A 15566-nucleotide genomic window follows, 5' to 3' on the forward strand; every position below is an offset into this window, starting at 1 on the left:
GGAGCTGGATTTTCCTGCAGGGAGCTGGGAATGTTCTGGGCCATTTTGGGGTGGGAACCAGGTGATCACCACCGAGTTGGTCCCATTCTGGCCACCAGAGTTTCCCTGGGAGCTGCGCTGCCCTGGGAGCTCCTCTGGCTGCTGGCAGTGCTGCAGGTGGCCATGGAAAGTCCCAGTTCCCAGTGGAAGGTTCTGGTTCCAAATAAAAACTCCCAGTTCCTGATGGAAGGTCCCGGTTCCCAATGGAAACTTCCAATTCACAATGGATGCTCCCAGTTCCCAATGGAATCTCCCAGTTTACAATGGATGCTCCCAGTTCCCAATAAAAGCTCCCAGTTCACAATGGAAGCTCCCAGTTCCCAACGGAAGCTCCCAGTTTCCAATAAAAGCTCCCAATTCCCAATAAAAGCTTACAGTTCCCATTGGAAGCTCCCAGTTCCTGATGGAAGCTCCTGGCTCCCAATAGAAGGACCCAATTTCCAATAAAATCTTCCAGTTCCCAATAAAAAGTCCCATTTCCCAATAAAAACTCCCAATACCCAATGGAAGCTTCTAATTCCCAATAAAATCTCCCAGTCCCCAATGGAAGCTCCCAGTTCTCAATAGAAGGACCCAATTCCCAATAAAATCTCCCAGTTCCCGATGGAAGCTCCCAGTTCTCAATAGAAGGACCCAATTCCCAATAAAATCTTCCAGTTCCCAATGGAAGCTCCCAGTTCCCAATAAAATCTCCCAGTTCCCAATGGAAGCTCCCAGTTCCCAATAAAATCTCCCAGTTCCTGATAAAAGCTCCCAATTTCCAATAAAATCTCCCAGTTCCCAATAAAATCTCCCAGTCTCCAATGGAAGCTCCCAGTTCCCAATAAAATCTCCCAGTTCCCGATGGAAGCCCCCGGCTCCCGGCGCTGCTGTCACCAGGAATCACGGCCCAGCCCTAATCTGTCATTAACGCATTCAGCACTAATTGCTGGCAGGGTGCCACGCGCCTATTTTCCCGTTTTAACAAAACATTTATGCATGGAAGATTTAATGCCAGGTATCAAGCATATCATTGTAAATTTACCACTAATTAAGCCTAATTAAAATAATTAAATGGCTGCAGAGTCACAATGTGAATGAAAATCACATTTCCTCTCGTGCGCTCGCCCCTCTCCTCGCTGGCCTCACTCCGGCTTCCCAACACAAATATTTTCCCATTTGGATGCGGGAAGAGAAGAATTTCATCCCAAACATAATGCTGGGATTTAGGGGAAGTTCTGCAATTCCAGGACCTCTGGAAATTCTGCTTTCTGGGGATGAAGGATGGACAAGCTGACAAATCTGTTCCTCGGAGCTTTTGCATATTCATCACTGCTCGGATTTTTAATCAAAATCCGGGCCGTGAATAATGGATGGGATGGGATGGGATGGGATGGGATGGGATGGGATGGGATGGGATGGGATCCAGGAGCTCCAGGGAATGGTCTGGCTGGAGGCTTCATGAAATCCAGGGATTCCAGGAGCTCCAAGGGAGGGAGAGGGAGGGAGGGAAGGAGGAGCCCTCCGTCAGGCCAGTCCCCGTTCCCCGCTGTCGCAGTTCCCTGTGTGGTCCCAGCCCAGGCTCACAATGGGCTCAAAGCCCCTTTGTGCTCCGGTTGCGGCCGCGCCGCGTTTTAGGCTCGGCTCATTCAAGGCCAGCCTGGCAAAGCTCTGATTAACCTTTGCTTTCCCAGGCACGGCCTCATTCTCCCTCGCGGCAGGGTCCCGGCACTCTCAGCCTGCCGTGAAGGGCCAGGAAGGGGCTGGGATGGAGCTGGGATGGGGTTCAGCAGATTGGCCCTATTCCTGTGCCCTCTAATCCCAAATAAAGTTGTCACAGCTCTTGGGCAGGGCACTGGGATGAGCAGGACTGGGATGTCCCAGGATACAGCGCGGCAGGAAGAGCCACAGTTTGACCCTGGGACAGTGGGGACAGGTGGGACAGTGGGGACATGGGGTGACAGGGGGGACAGGTGACCTGCAGGGTTTGGGGAGAGGCACAAACCTGTGCTCTTGGGAATGAACATCATCCTCCTGCCATGGTGTCATCATCATCCTGCTGTGGTGTCATCATCATCATCACTGTCATCATCATCATCATCATAATCATCATCATGACTGTCATTTATCATCATCATCATCATCATCATCATTATCATCATTATCATCACAATCATCATCATTCTGCTGTGATGTCATCATCATTACTGTGATCATCATCATCATCATCTCATCATCATCATGACTGTCATTATCATCATCATCCTGCTGTGACATCATCATCATAATTGCCATCATCATCATCATCCTAATCATCATCCTCATCACCGTCATCATCATCCTGCTGTGATGTCATCGTCATCATCATCATCATCCTCATCATCATCATGATTCTGTTGTGATGTCATCATCACCATCATCATCATCTTCATCACTGTTCTCATAATCTTGCTGTGACATCATCATAACCCTGCCATGACATCATCATCCTGCTGTGACATCATCCTCCGGCCATTACATCATCCTCCCATGATGTCATCCTTGTGTGACATCATCCTCCTGCCATTACATCATCCTCCCATGACGTCATCCTCCTGCCATGACATCACTGATTTCCCACCCTCCATTTTCTGGGAATCACGTCCTTCCCTAAGGGACACCAGTACAGAGCCTCTGCCCAGATGTGCCCAGATGTGCCCAGGTGTGCCCAGATGTGCACAAATGTGTCCAGGCATGCCCAGCTGTGCCCTCTCCCCTTTTTGTCCTTGTGCCCCCCGTGCTGCTCCAGCTCCTCCCCCCGGATCAAACATTGTTTTTTCCCTGGATTCCCATTTTTTTTTTTTGCTGGGAATTGACCCCTTTGGCATTCCCAGCTCCGTGGGCAAACAGAGTCGTTTGTCTCCGTGTTTGCTCAGCTCATCCCAAATATTTGCCTGCCAAGCGAACGCCGTCTCCCGGGACGTGCTATTAATGGGATAATTAGGCAGCCGCTAATGAAAAGGATTCCTGGGAGTTATGGCAGGATTTGTTTTGGCATTTGGAGGCTGGAGTGCTCCAATCTACCTGAGAGTTAATTAGTTAATTAGCGCTGGTGGAACACACCTGGAAAAATAGGGCAGCCAAGGAACGCTGCGGTTGATTTTCCACGGGAACGCGTTTTTCCATGGGATTTTTGGGAAGAAAACAAAATCGTCTTTCTTGCAGCTCTCAGGGCTGGGATCTTGAGGACAGGCACAAACCCTGGTGATTTAGGGTGTCCTGATCCTTTTGGGGTTTCTCTGGTGTGGCTTTGGGAACGGCCGTGGGTTTTCCGGATCTTTCCCGGTTACGTAACCGCGGCCTGGCTCCCGCCGAGCTCCGGGTGCCGCCGCTGGTGACAAACCCCGCGTGGGGCTGGCCCCGCGCTGATTAATTAGGAAATTACATTTATATAACCCCTAATCCCCGGCTGGGCCTCGGGAATTACATCCAGATTAGCTCCGAGCCCGAGAAAACCCCGGGCTGGAATTATTGCCCGGGCACACGTCGGCAAATTGGACTGATCTGGAGGAAAACGGCCAAAATTCTGCTTTTTTGGGGTTTTATTTCCCTTAATTCCCTCCTCCCACGGGGCCTCCGAGGGGTGAGAGCTCCGTGCAGCCAGAGCTGATTCCGGCTGAGCCTGGCCTTCGGTTTTCCCAACAAAATTGCTTTTATCCTTCCCAACATGTGTTCCCAAAGATTACAGGGCTGTAATCCCACAGGGCTTAACCCGGGGAGGGGGCTTTGGGAACGGAGCCGGGTCGGGATTGGGAATCCTGGTTATTGAATTAGAAAGAACCTTAAGGGATAAAGGATGGGGAAGGGGGGATTGGAATACTTGGGGGGATTTGGGGGAGCCGGGCGGTCACAACAAATCATTTTTGAAGTGTTTTTGTGGATTTGGTTGTTTGGGTTGGTGGTTTTTATTTTTTTTTTGTTGTGAAGGGTTGATTGGGAAATAGGCCGTGGCTCTGGACTGATCCAGATCCGATGGTTTTAAAGGGCCTGGAATCATAGGGACACATCCAGGTTTGGGATTTGTTCCAGGTTTGGGATTTGCTGCAGTGGGGGGTTGGAGATCCTGAGGATCCTGTTGTCTGGGAGAGCTTCTGCTGGTCTGGGATAATTCCTGCTGTCCTGGGACAATTCTTGTTGTCCCAGGATAATTCCTGTTGTCCCAGGATAATTCCCGCTGTCCCATTCCCTAAGAGGACTGTGGGGATTCAATGAAATCACAAATTCCAGCCTAGATCTGATTTCCCCTGGGAATCAGGGTTAAAACTTTGGGAATTGGAAACTTTTCCCTTGGCCAATCCCAAGGGTGCGTTCCCATCAGCCAGGCCCATCCCGAGCAGTTTTGGGAAACCAAACACCAACGGGATCAACAAATCCCCTGGGATTCCCTGATCCCAGCAGAGCACTCACATGGAGATGGGGCTGGATTCAGGGCTGGTTTCACCCTGCCAGGACCCAAATCCTTTCAGATTTCTGATAAAATGAGGCAGGTTGGGATCTGCCCGTGGATGCAGGGAAGCTCCAGCCCGGACCCAGACGTTTCCAGGGAATCTCTGGGAATTCCATCCCAGTTATCCCTCCCCACCCTTCCCAAAATCCCGGCTGTCCCTGCCCTCTGGGAATTCAGAGCACCCACCATTCCCCTTTAACCTCCAGGATTTTCCCCTCCAGCCCTGGAAAATGTCATTTTTGGGGCCCATATTCCACAGCAGTGTCAAGCAGAGAAAGGAGATTATCCCGCTGCAAACCTGATGGAAAAGATTCCCTTTAAAGTCACCCACAGAGCTCAATTAATAACGGGGCTGCTTCCTGGAGATATCAGAACATCAAAAAAATATTCCAATGGTTGTTATTTAAAGGGGGAAATCACCCCAAACAACTCTGCTGAGAAAAACTTGAGGTTCTGGGGCAGAACCTGAATTGTGAGGGAAGGTTTGTCCTTCTCCTCCTGAGGGGGGAGAGAAAATAAACAGGTTTTAGGGAGACTAGGGGGGATTTGTTGGAAGAGGAGGAAGAGGAGGAGGACGAAGATTTGGAATAGGAAGAGGAAAAGGAAGAGGAGGAAAACAAGGAGGAAGAGGAGAAGAAGAAGAACAAAAGAAGAAGAAAAAGAAGAAGAACAGCAACAAGAACAACAACGAGGAGGAGAAGGAAGAAGAAGAAGAAGAAGAAGAAGAAGAAGAAGAAGAAGAAGAAGAAGAAGAAGAAGAAGAAGAAGGAGAAGAAGAAGAAGAAATAGAAGAAGAAGAACAACAACAAAAACAACAAGGAGGAGGAGGAGGGGGAGGAGGAAGAAGAAGAAGAAGAAGAAGAAGAAGAAGAAGAAGAAGAAGAAGAAGAAGAGGGACAAGAGGAACAAGAAGAAGAGGAAGAAGAAGAAGACAAAGAAGAGGAACAAGAACAAGAACAACGAGGAGGAGGAGAAGAAAATGAGAAAAGGAGAAAAAGAGAAAGAGGAGAAGAAGAAGAAGAAGAGACGAGAAGGAGAAGGAAAAGAAGAAGGAGAAGGAGAAGGAGAAGGAGAAGGAGAAGGAGAAGGAGAAGGAGAAGGAGAAGGAGAAGGAGAAGGAGAAGGAGAAGGAGAAGGAGAAGGAGAAGGAGAAGGAGAAGGAGAAGGAGAAGAAAAGGAAAAGGAAAAAAAAGGAAAAAAAGGGAAAAAAAACAAAGAGGAGGAGGAGCAGCCAGGCCGCAGGGGCTCAGCAGAATTTGGGATCCTGGCCCGAGCAGGAATCTCCGCTCGGACACCGCGGGTCCGGGGCCACCCAGCTCGGGGCTGTGGCGATCTCCGCTCTCCTCCCTCCCTCCCTCCGAGCACACGGGGCTTTGGGGACGCTTTTCCCTTTGTTTTTGCTTTTCCTTTCCCGGCGCTGCAGCTCCATTGGAAGCCCCAGGGATTTATGGCCTCTCCAGTTTATTGTTGATACAGATCTTTATCTGCCCCGGGCTTATAACTGACATTTAAATTACACTGCAAACAATGAATCAATATTTATGGATTAGCGCGCCAATACGAGTTGTCCCGGGATTCTGGCTCCCGGCGAACGGGACAATGAGGTCAAGGTCAAGGCTTTGTCTAATGAGGGATCGGCACAGACAGGAGCTGCCAGCCGGGTATTGACTTCCTAATAGGAATGCATTTATGGCCGGCATTTAGCCCCTGGACGGAGCTCCCGCCCCCATTTCCCATTCCTGCCATTTTCCCGCTGATCGTTGGGATCAGGTCAAGCCCCGAGCCCGGAGTGGTTCCCGTGCCTGGAAAAACCCGGGACAAACACCTGGATCCTCACAGCCCCGGATTTTCCATGGGGAAAGACCCCGAGTTCCCTGGAGGGAAATCAGAGGTTGGGAAATTCATCCCAGAGCAGTCGGGATCAGTCCTGCACTCCTTAAAAATTCCTAGGTTGGAGTCAGGATCATCCCTGCACCCCTTAAAAATTCCATGAGTTGAATTTGAGATCATCTCTGCACCCCTTAAACCCTTCCTGGGTTGGATTTGGGTTTGGGATCATTCCTGGACCCCTTAAACCCTTCCTGGACTGGATTTGGGATCATTGGGATCATTCCTGCACCCCTTAAAAATTTCGTAAGTTGGATTTGAGATCATCCCTGCACCCCTTAAACCCTTCCTGGGTTGGGTTTGGGATCATCCCTGCACCCCTTAAACGTTTCCTGGCTTGAGATCATTCCTGCATCCCTTAAAAACTTCCTGGACTGGATTTGGGATCATTCCCGCACCCCTTAAAAATTTCATGAGTTGGATTTGAGATCATCCCTGCACCCCTTAAAGCCTTCCTGGACTGGATTTGGGATCATTGGGATCATTCCTGCACCCCTTAAATATTTCATGAGTTGGATTTGAGATCATCCCAGTATCCCTTAAACCCTTCCTGGCTTGAGGTCATTCCTGTATCCCTTAAAAACTTCCTGGACTGGATTTGGGATCATTCCTGTACCCCTTAAAAATTCCATGAGTTGGATTTGGGATCATCCCTACACCCCTTTAACCCTTTCTGGGTTGAGTTTGGGATCATTGGGATCATCCCTGCACCCCTTAAACCTTTCCTGGGTTGGATTTGGGATCATCCCTGCACCCCTTAAAAATTCCATGAGTTGGATTTGGGATCATTCCTGCACCCCTCAAACCCTTCCTGACTTCCAGCTTCCATTGGGAACTCGTTCCCTTTTCCTACCTGAAACTGAAATCAAAGAAAAGAGATTTTAAAATAATTACTGTTTCTATTTTAGGGGTTTTCCCTGCCCTGTTCCCGTCCCATCCCAGTGTGGATGTGGCACTTGGGAACGCGCCCCTTGACCCTGCAGGGGGAACGTTGGGATCAGGGATCTCAGGGAGCTTTTCCTGGAGAAATAACTCCCGAATTCCAGGATTTTAATGATTCTTTATGGCCAGGTACCTGCTGCTGGCTGCCGGTCACAATTCCCAGGGATTTCACTCCTCTCCAATCCCTGAAGAGCTGCAGCCCGAGCGGGAATTGGGGTAAAAATGAGAGAATTGGGGTAAAAAGGAGGGATTTGGGGTGAAAAGGAGGGATTTGGGGTGAAAAGGAGGGATTTGGGGGATTTTTTTTGATCCCCCTCGTTAAAACCCCGCCGAAAACTCGCCGGGCTGAGCGAGCCCCGCGTTTATTTACATTACAATCATCCCGAGCCTGCGAATTGTGTCAATTATTCTTTCCTCGGGGCGAGCCGAGCGCTCTTTGTTCCTCGCTGGTTTACAAAAGTGAAATATAGGTGAGGTTTCGGACCTTTTAATCCCCCGATGTAATTACTGCTCCCCGCAGGCTCGGCCGCGTTTCGGCGGCGCTGCCGGGCTCAGATTAGACACACAAAGTCCCTGCTCTCCATCAAAGGCTTCCTTATCTGCCCGAGACAGCCAAACAACAAACCGGCCCCAAATCTCGCCGGCCCCGCTGTTTATTTGAGCAGGCCCGAAATAAATAAATTTTCTGCAGCCAAACAGGCGCTTTTCCCTGAGAACGGGCGCCGGGCTGGGAATTTCCAGGAGCGTGAAGAGGGCCCGGGACTACAGTGAGGCTTTTGAAGTGCTTTTCTCCACGTTTTAGGAGCCCAAAATGAGGATGAAACTAAAATGACACGAAGAAATAATCCCCCATTCAGCCCTGAAAGGATTATTCTAATTACTTTGATTATTAAAGATCAGACAGATTTTTTTTTTCTCTCTCTCTCTTTCTTTCTTTCCCCCTCCTCCTTTTATTTTTTTTTCTTTTTCTTTTTTTTTTTTTTTCCCTTTCCCTGCCAGCAGAAAGTAAACCAAGCCCCGAAATCCAAATCCTCGCTGGGAATTGAGGAACGTCTTAAGTAAACAGCGGGAACAAACGGGCAGTGTGAGGAGCCGCAGGGTCCGGCAGCCGGCCCGGGGGGGTCCCTTTGTGATTCCTCAATGGGGTTAAACGCCCCCCGACCCCCCCCGAGCCCCCCGAGCCCCCCGAGCCCCCCGAGCCGGGGCCGCGTCTCGCCCCTTTCAGATGCAAATGCGGGGGGTTCGCCTTTATCCCCGCTCCGAGATGCCGGAGTCAAGCTGCGCCCGCCTGAATAAACCCGGGAATCGCCGCTTTGCTGGGATCGCCCTGCGTTTTTTTGGGGTTTTTTTTTCAGCGCAGATGGTGCCGACCCCCCCTCGGCACCGCGATTCGTTTAAGGAGGCTGTTTGTTTCTGCTGATGAGGGCTGGTAATTTGCACAGCGGTCTCATTAGGCCTAAACCACCAATTAATTTCTTTTGTTCTCATTAAACGGCTGATTCCGAAACATTTTCGGCAGCCACAATGGATGGCTCGGAGCCGCAGCCCCGGCATCCTCCCCGCCAGGGCTGGCGGCGTTCCTGGAGCCCCGGCAGCCGGCCCGGCAGCAACGGCGTGCTGCCCGCAAGCTGGCACGGGCCCCGGGGCTGCCGGGGACCTCAGCATCCTCCCTGGTACCTCAGCATCCTCCCTGGTACCTCAGCATCCTCCCTGGTACCTCAGCATCCTCCTCGGGCCTGCCGGGGACCTCAGCATCCTCCCCAGATATGTCCTGGGTACCCCAAATGTGTCCTGGGAACCTCAGCATCCTCCCCCAGTACCTCAGCATCCTCCCCCAGTACCTCAGCATCCTCCCCCAGTACCTCAGCATCCTCCCTGGTACCTCAGCATCCTCCCCCGGGACCTCAGCATCCTTCCCTGGATCTGTCCTGGGAACCTCAGCATCCTTCCCCGGTACCTCAGCATCCTTCCCCGGTACCTCAGCATCCTCCCCAAATCTCCTCGGGTATCTCAGCATCCTCCCCAAATGTGTCCTGGGAACCTCAGCATCCTCCCTGGTACCTCAGCATCCTCCCTGGTACCTCAGCATCCTCCCCCGGTACCTCAGCATCCTCCCTAAATCTGTCCTGGGTACCTCAGCATCCTCCCCAGATCTGCCCAGATACCTCAGCATCCTCCCCAGATATGTCCTGGGTACCCCAAATGTGTCCTGAGTACCTCAGCATCCTCCTCTAGTACCTCAGCATCCTCCCTGGTACCTCAGCATCCTCCCTGGTACCTCAGCATCCTCCCCCGGTACCTCAGCATCCTCCCTAGATCTCCCTGGGTACCTCAGCATCCTCCCCAGATATATCCTAGGTACCCCAAATCTGTCCTGGGAACTTCAGCATCCTCTCCTGGTACCTCAGCATCCTCCCCAAATCTGCCCCAGTACCTCAGCATTCTCTCCAGATCTGTCCTGGGTACCCCAAATGTGCCCTGGGTATCTCAGCATCCTCCCCAGATCTGTCCTGGGTACCCCAAATGTGCCCTGGGTATCTCAGTATCCTCCCCAAATGTGTCCTGGGAACCTCAGCATCCTCTCTGGGTACCTCAACATCCTCCCCAGATCCACCCCAGATACCCCAAATCCTCCCTGGGTACCTCAGCATCCTCCCTAAATCTGTCCTGGGTACCCCAAATGTGTCCTGGGTACCTCAGCATCCTCTCCAGATCCTCCCCTGGGTACCCCAAATCTGCCCCGGGTACCTCAACCTCCACCCTGGCTGCTTCACATCATCATCATCAGCCTCAGGATCTTCTCCAGGCACCCCAGCACCCTCCTGGCATCTTCCCCTGACATCGTTTCCAGCCCTGGCACCCAGAGCCTGGCCCTGGTACCCGGGCATTGTCCCCTGGCACATCCCCGGGGTGCCCTGGCCTCTGTTCCGCCTATCCCAGCATCTCTTCCAGCCATCCCAGCATCTCCAGCATCCTCCCGACACCTCTGGCATCATCCCCGGCAGCGCTGGTACATCCCCAGCATCATCCCTGGCAATCCTGGCAAATCCCCGGCAATCCTGGCGTCCCCCCACGGCAATCCTGGCACATCCCTGGCAATCCTGGCACATCCCTGACAATCCTGCCATCCCCCCTGGCAATCCTGGCAATCCTGGCACATCCTCGGCAGTCCTGGCACATCCCCGGCAATTCTGGCACATCCCTGGCGATCCTGTCACATCCCTGGCAATCCTGGCATCTCCCCTGACAATCCTGGCACATCCCTGGCACATCCCTGACAATCCTGGCACATCCCTGACAATCCTGGCATTCCCCCCGGCATCGCCCCCGGTAATCCCGGTGCATCCCCGGCAATCCTGGCACAACTCTGACAATCCTGGCGCATCTCTGACAATCCTGGCGTCCCCCTGGTAATCCTGGCACATCCCCTGCAATTCTGGCACATTCCTGGCAGATCCCTGGCATCATCCCCGGCAATCCTGGTGTCCCCCCCCGGCCTCAGCGGTGCCTCTCCCGCATCCCGGGTGCTCTCCCTGCCCCTCCAGGCTCATCCCAGCCCCGCAATCCGGGCACGGTCCCGCCCCAGCAGCCACAGGAGCTGCAGAAGGAGATCCCTGCATCCGCACCAAACCCCCGAGCCCCCCAGTTCATTTCCCCACACCAAAAATAAGATTTGGGGTGGGTTTTTTGGTTATTTTTGCTCTCTGCTCCATCCTTTTCCTGCGCCTTGTGTTTCCCACCTCGGCCACACAATTCGGAGTCCTTGAGTGTCCCTGAGCGATTTAATGTTCCCAAGTGTCGCCTTTTGTCCGGCAGTGCCGCTGGGCGAGCCCTTAGCCCCGCTTGACATTCCTGCGGCTTTTGGGAATTAAATCAGGCCGGGGAAACTCCGGGTCGGGTCAGAAATTCCCAATCCAAACCCCACAGGGATAACCGGGATTGGGATTTTGGTTTTATAGTCAGGGCTGCGGTTTGGGATGTTCTGAAATGGGAAACCAGGGATGGGGAAACAATAAACGGGGATTTGGGGAGGGGACAGGCAGGGATTTGGGAAATAATGGGAATTTGGGGAAAACACGGATTTGGGAGAAATGGGGATTTGGGGAGGGGACAGGCAGGGATCTGGGAAATGGGAATTTAGGGAAAATCGGGATTTGGGGATATTTGGGAGCAGGCAGGGATTTGGGAAATGGGGATTTGGGGTGTTTGGGGTGGGGACAGGCAGGGACTGGCTCATCCCAGCCTGGAGCTGCTCTGTCCCCACGTGTCCCCAAACCTGGGCTGGCTCTGGGGGCTCCTGGACACTCCTGGATATTCCTCGTGCCCCTGCTGAGGAATGGGAACGCTGCTGCTGCGATTCCGAGCCTCAGGCAGGTTCTAAAAGCGTCCCTGGCGCCGTCAGCTTCTGCTGGTGTTTTGTAAATTCCATGAAAAATTTATGGTCAGGACAGAAAGGAAAAAGGGGGAAGGAAAAAAAAAAAAAACAACAACAAAAAACCCCACCAGGGCTGTTCTCAGCTGAGCCTCTCCATAAATTATCGGGATTTGCTTCCCAGGGTGGTCCGGGGAGTGCGTGCCAGGCTCGCCGCGTTCCAAGGGGGAGGATCCGGGGTTAAGTGCTGGGGAAAGGGAGGGGAGAGCCGATCGTGGAAGGAAGTGCTGGAGAAAGCAGGGCCAGGTCCCTGCGGCTGCCAGGCTGCTCCAGGATCGGGAATTCCGGGCTGGGATTGTGCTTAATCCCAGGGCCCCCATTGGCGTGCAAAGCTGGGAAAGGCTCTGAGGAAATTTTGGGGATTGTGGTGAGTCAGGTCAGGGGATGGAGCTGGAGAGGGATCCAGGAGCTGTGGGATGGGGCCGGTCCAAACACAGCTCTGAACATTCCAGGGATCCAGGGGCAGCCACAGCTGCTCTGGGAATTCCAGCCTAGTCAGGAATTCCTGCCCAATATCCCATTCATCCATGATCCATCCATCCATGATCCATCCATGATCCATCCATGATCCATCAATCCATCATCCATCCATCCATCCATGATCCATCCATCCATCCATGATCCATCCATGATCCATCCATGATCCATCATCCATCCATCCATCCATCCATCCATCATCCATCCATCCATCCATCCATCCATCCATCCATCATCCATCCATCCATCCATCCATCTGTCATCCATCCATCCTCATCCATCATCCATCCATCCATCCATCGTCCATCATCCATCCATCCATCCATCCATCATCCATCCATCATCCATCCATCCATCCATCCTCATCCATCCATCCATCATCCATCCATCCATCGTCCATCATCCATCCATCCATCATCCATCCATCCATCCTCCATCCATCATCCATCCATCCATCCATCCATCCATCATCCATCATCCATCCATCCATCCATCCATCCATCATCCATCATCCATCATCCATCCATCCATCCATCATCCATCAATCCATCCATCCCGGTTATCCCTCAGCCTTCTCCTCCTCCAGCATTCCATGGAGAGCTCCTGGCATGGCAGGAGGCCCTGCAGTGTCCCTGTCCCCATCCCAGCTCAGTCCTGCCCAGCTTTACCAAGGGATTTGTTTGGGATTCCCACACCAGGAGGGCCTGGAGTGATCCCAGAGGCTCTGGGAATGTTCACCTGGAGAAGGGAAGGATCCAGGGAGAGCTTCCAGGGCCTGGAGGGGCTCCAGGAGAGCTGGGCTGGGATTCTCTGTTCCCTCCTGGTCCTTCCCTCCATCCCTGCACCCCCAAACCCACGGATCCACTGCTGCCAGCCTGGAATGTTCCCTGCCCACCCAAGCAGAGGGGACACCTCTGCCACCAGCACCTCTGGGTGCTGTCCCAGCCAGGAAATGCACAAAAAGTTTGATTAAAACATTTAAAAATCTCCCAAATCTCACCGCGGCCCGCTTTATTTTTTTCTCTATTCTATTTATATTTTTTTCTCTCTTCTGCTCAGCCCTGGGACTCCCCACACCAGGGACACCCACGGGGTTGGGTTTTCCAGGCAGGCCCTGGTGCTGCTCGGTTTCCTGAGGATAACAAGGCTCCTGTGTGCTCCCAGTGTCTGTCTGGGGCTGGAGCTGGCTCCGGAGGGAAGTGTTGTGTGAGGGTGTTGTGGAAAAGCCCTGGCTCCATCTGGGAGCTGTCAGGAAAAGGCTGAGCTCAATCACACGTTGTTATGAATAGCAGCATTTGAGCCTTTCAAACCTTCGCTTTTTTTCCTGCTCTTTTTATATTTTTTCTCCCTTTTTTCTTCCTTTTTTTTTTTTAATATTTTTCCCCCCCACCCCGAGGTAAATTCCAGCTGGGATCAACACTCCCCAGGAATTCCCCTGGAGGAAGTTGGCTGTTCACCAACTCATCTTGTAAAAAACAAAAAATAAAAAAAAATAATAATAAAAACAAAAATAAAAAGATTCGTTATTCCTGTTGCGCCGAGATGAAACAATTCCCTGGAATTAACGAGGCTCCTGAGGGGAGCCCAGGGCTGGGACCTCTCCCTTCAATCCTGGCTCCATCCCAGCTCAGGGGGGTCCTGTGCCCCCAACCCGCCCTGCTCCCTGAATCCCACGGCTCACAGCCTGCAGAGACACTTTGCTTGCGGTTCAGCTTCAGTACATTGACTTTTTATTCTTTTTTTTTTTCTCTTTTTGGCCCTTTTTTACAAAAACCAGTGGTAGTTATTAACAGCTGTACAGATTCTGCTACATTGCTTTGGTGTGAAGTTGAGAGCCTGGCTCTGGGAGGCTCCTGAACACGCAATTCCTGCATCCCAGCCCTGGCATTTTGGGGGGAAAAGCTGAGCTGGGAGCTCGGGGGACACGAGCTGGGGGGACCCTGGGGACAGGGCAGGGCCCAGACCCATCCATGGTGCTCAAAGGTCACGGAGCTGGGAATGCTCAGGGGGGCACAAAGGGGCAGGGTTGACCCACAGATCCCAAACTTGATCCCAAAACAGCCCTGGGACAGCCCAGACCCCAAACCAGCCCTGGGACAGCCCAGACCCCAAACCTGACCCCAAATCAGCCCTGGGACAGCCCAGACCCCAAAACTGACCCCAAACCTGACCCCAAACCAGCCCTGGGACAGCCCCAAGGCTCTGCTGGGGGCAGAGCCACTGATGGAGTCAAACCAGCCTAAAACCTTTCCCTAAGAGCAGCTTTAGGGAACTTCCCTTCCCTGGATCATCCCAAACTGATCCCGTCCTCCCCCGGAGCCACCCCGTGCTGGGAACATCCCTCAGTGCAGCTCAGAACCCTGGAACAGCAGAATTCCCAAAGAATTCCCAAAGGTCTGCTCACCCTCCTAACCCTGGAACAGCAGAATTCCCAAAGTTCTGCTCACTCTCCTGTCCCTGGAACAGCAGAATTCCCAAAGAATTCCCAAAGCTCTGCTGACCCTCCTGTCCATGGAACAGCAGAATTCCCAAAGTTCTGCTCAGCCTCCTGTCCACAGAACAGCAGAATTCCCAAAGAATTCCCAAAGCTCTGCTCCTGCCCAGCCCCTGTGTGCTCCCTGGGATGGGACAAGGGGATAATGGGACAATGGGATGGGACAATCAATGGGATGAGACAAGGGGATAATGGGAGGGGATAATGGAACAATGAGTTGGGACAAGAGGAAAATGGGACAATCAATGGGATGAGACAATGGGACAATGGGATGGGACAATAGGATAATGGGATAGGACAATGGGACAATCAATGGGATGGGACAATGGGACAATGGGATGGGACAATGGGATTTCTGACAATGGGACAATGGGATGGGACTACAGGATAATGGGATAATGGACAATGGGACAATGCGATGGGACAACGGGAAAATGGGACAATCAATGGGATGGGACAATAGGATAATGGGATGGGACAATGGGATAATGGGATGGGACAATGGGACTACAGGATAATGGGATAATGGGATGAGACAATGGGATAATGGACAATGGGATAATGGGACAATGGGACAATGGAATGTGACAATGGGATAATGGACAATGGGATAATCAATGGGATGAGACAATGGGATAACAGGATGGGACAATGGAACGATGGGATAATGGAACAATGGGTTGGGACAATGGGACAATCAATGGGATAATGGACAATGGGATCATGGACAATGGGATCATGGACAATGGGATCATGGACAATGGGATGGAGGCTCCTGGCAGGGCTGCAGTTCCAGGTCTCACCTCTCCAAACTCCTCTCTCCATCCTCC

At 52.3% G+C, this 15566-nt stretch overlaps 1 long non-coding RNA gene across 1 annotated transcript; it reads right to left on the reverse strand.

The window, feature by feature from the left end:
• Positions 1-13949: 13949 nt before the first annotated feature.
• On the reverse strand, positions 13950-14492 carry LOC117002024. The gene is made up of 2 exons (XR_004419199.1): positions 14409-14492; positions 13950-14356 (listed from the first exon to the last, which is right to left on the reverse strand). It is a non-coding gene; the product is annotated as an uncharacterized LOC117002024 (long non-coding RNA).
• Between the last annotated feature and the right edge of the window lie 1074 nt (positions 14493-15566).

This window comes from Catharus ustulatus, chromosome 12 (genome assembly GCF_009819885.2).
Source record: "Catharus ustulatus isolate bCatUst1 chromosome 12, bCatUst1.pri.v2, whole genome shotgun sequence".
NCBI classification, from domain to species: Eukaryota; Metazoa; Chordata; class Aves; order Passeriformes; family Turdidae; genus Catharus; species Catharus ustulatus.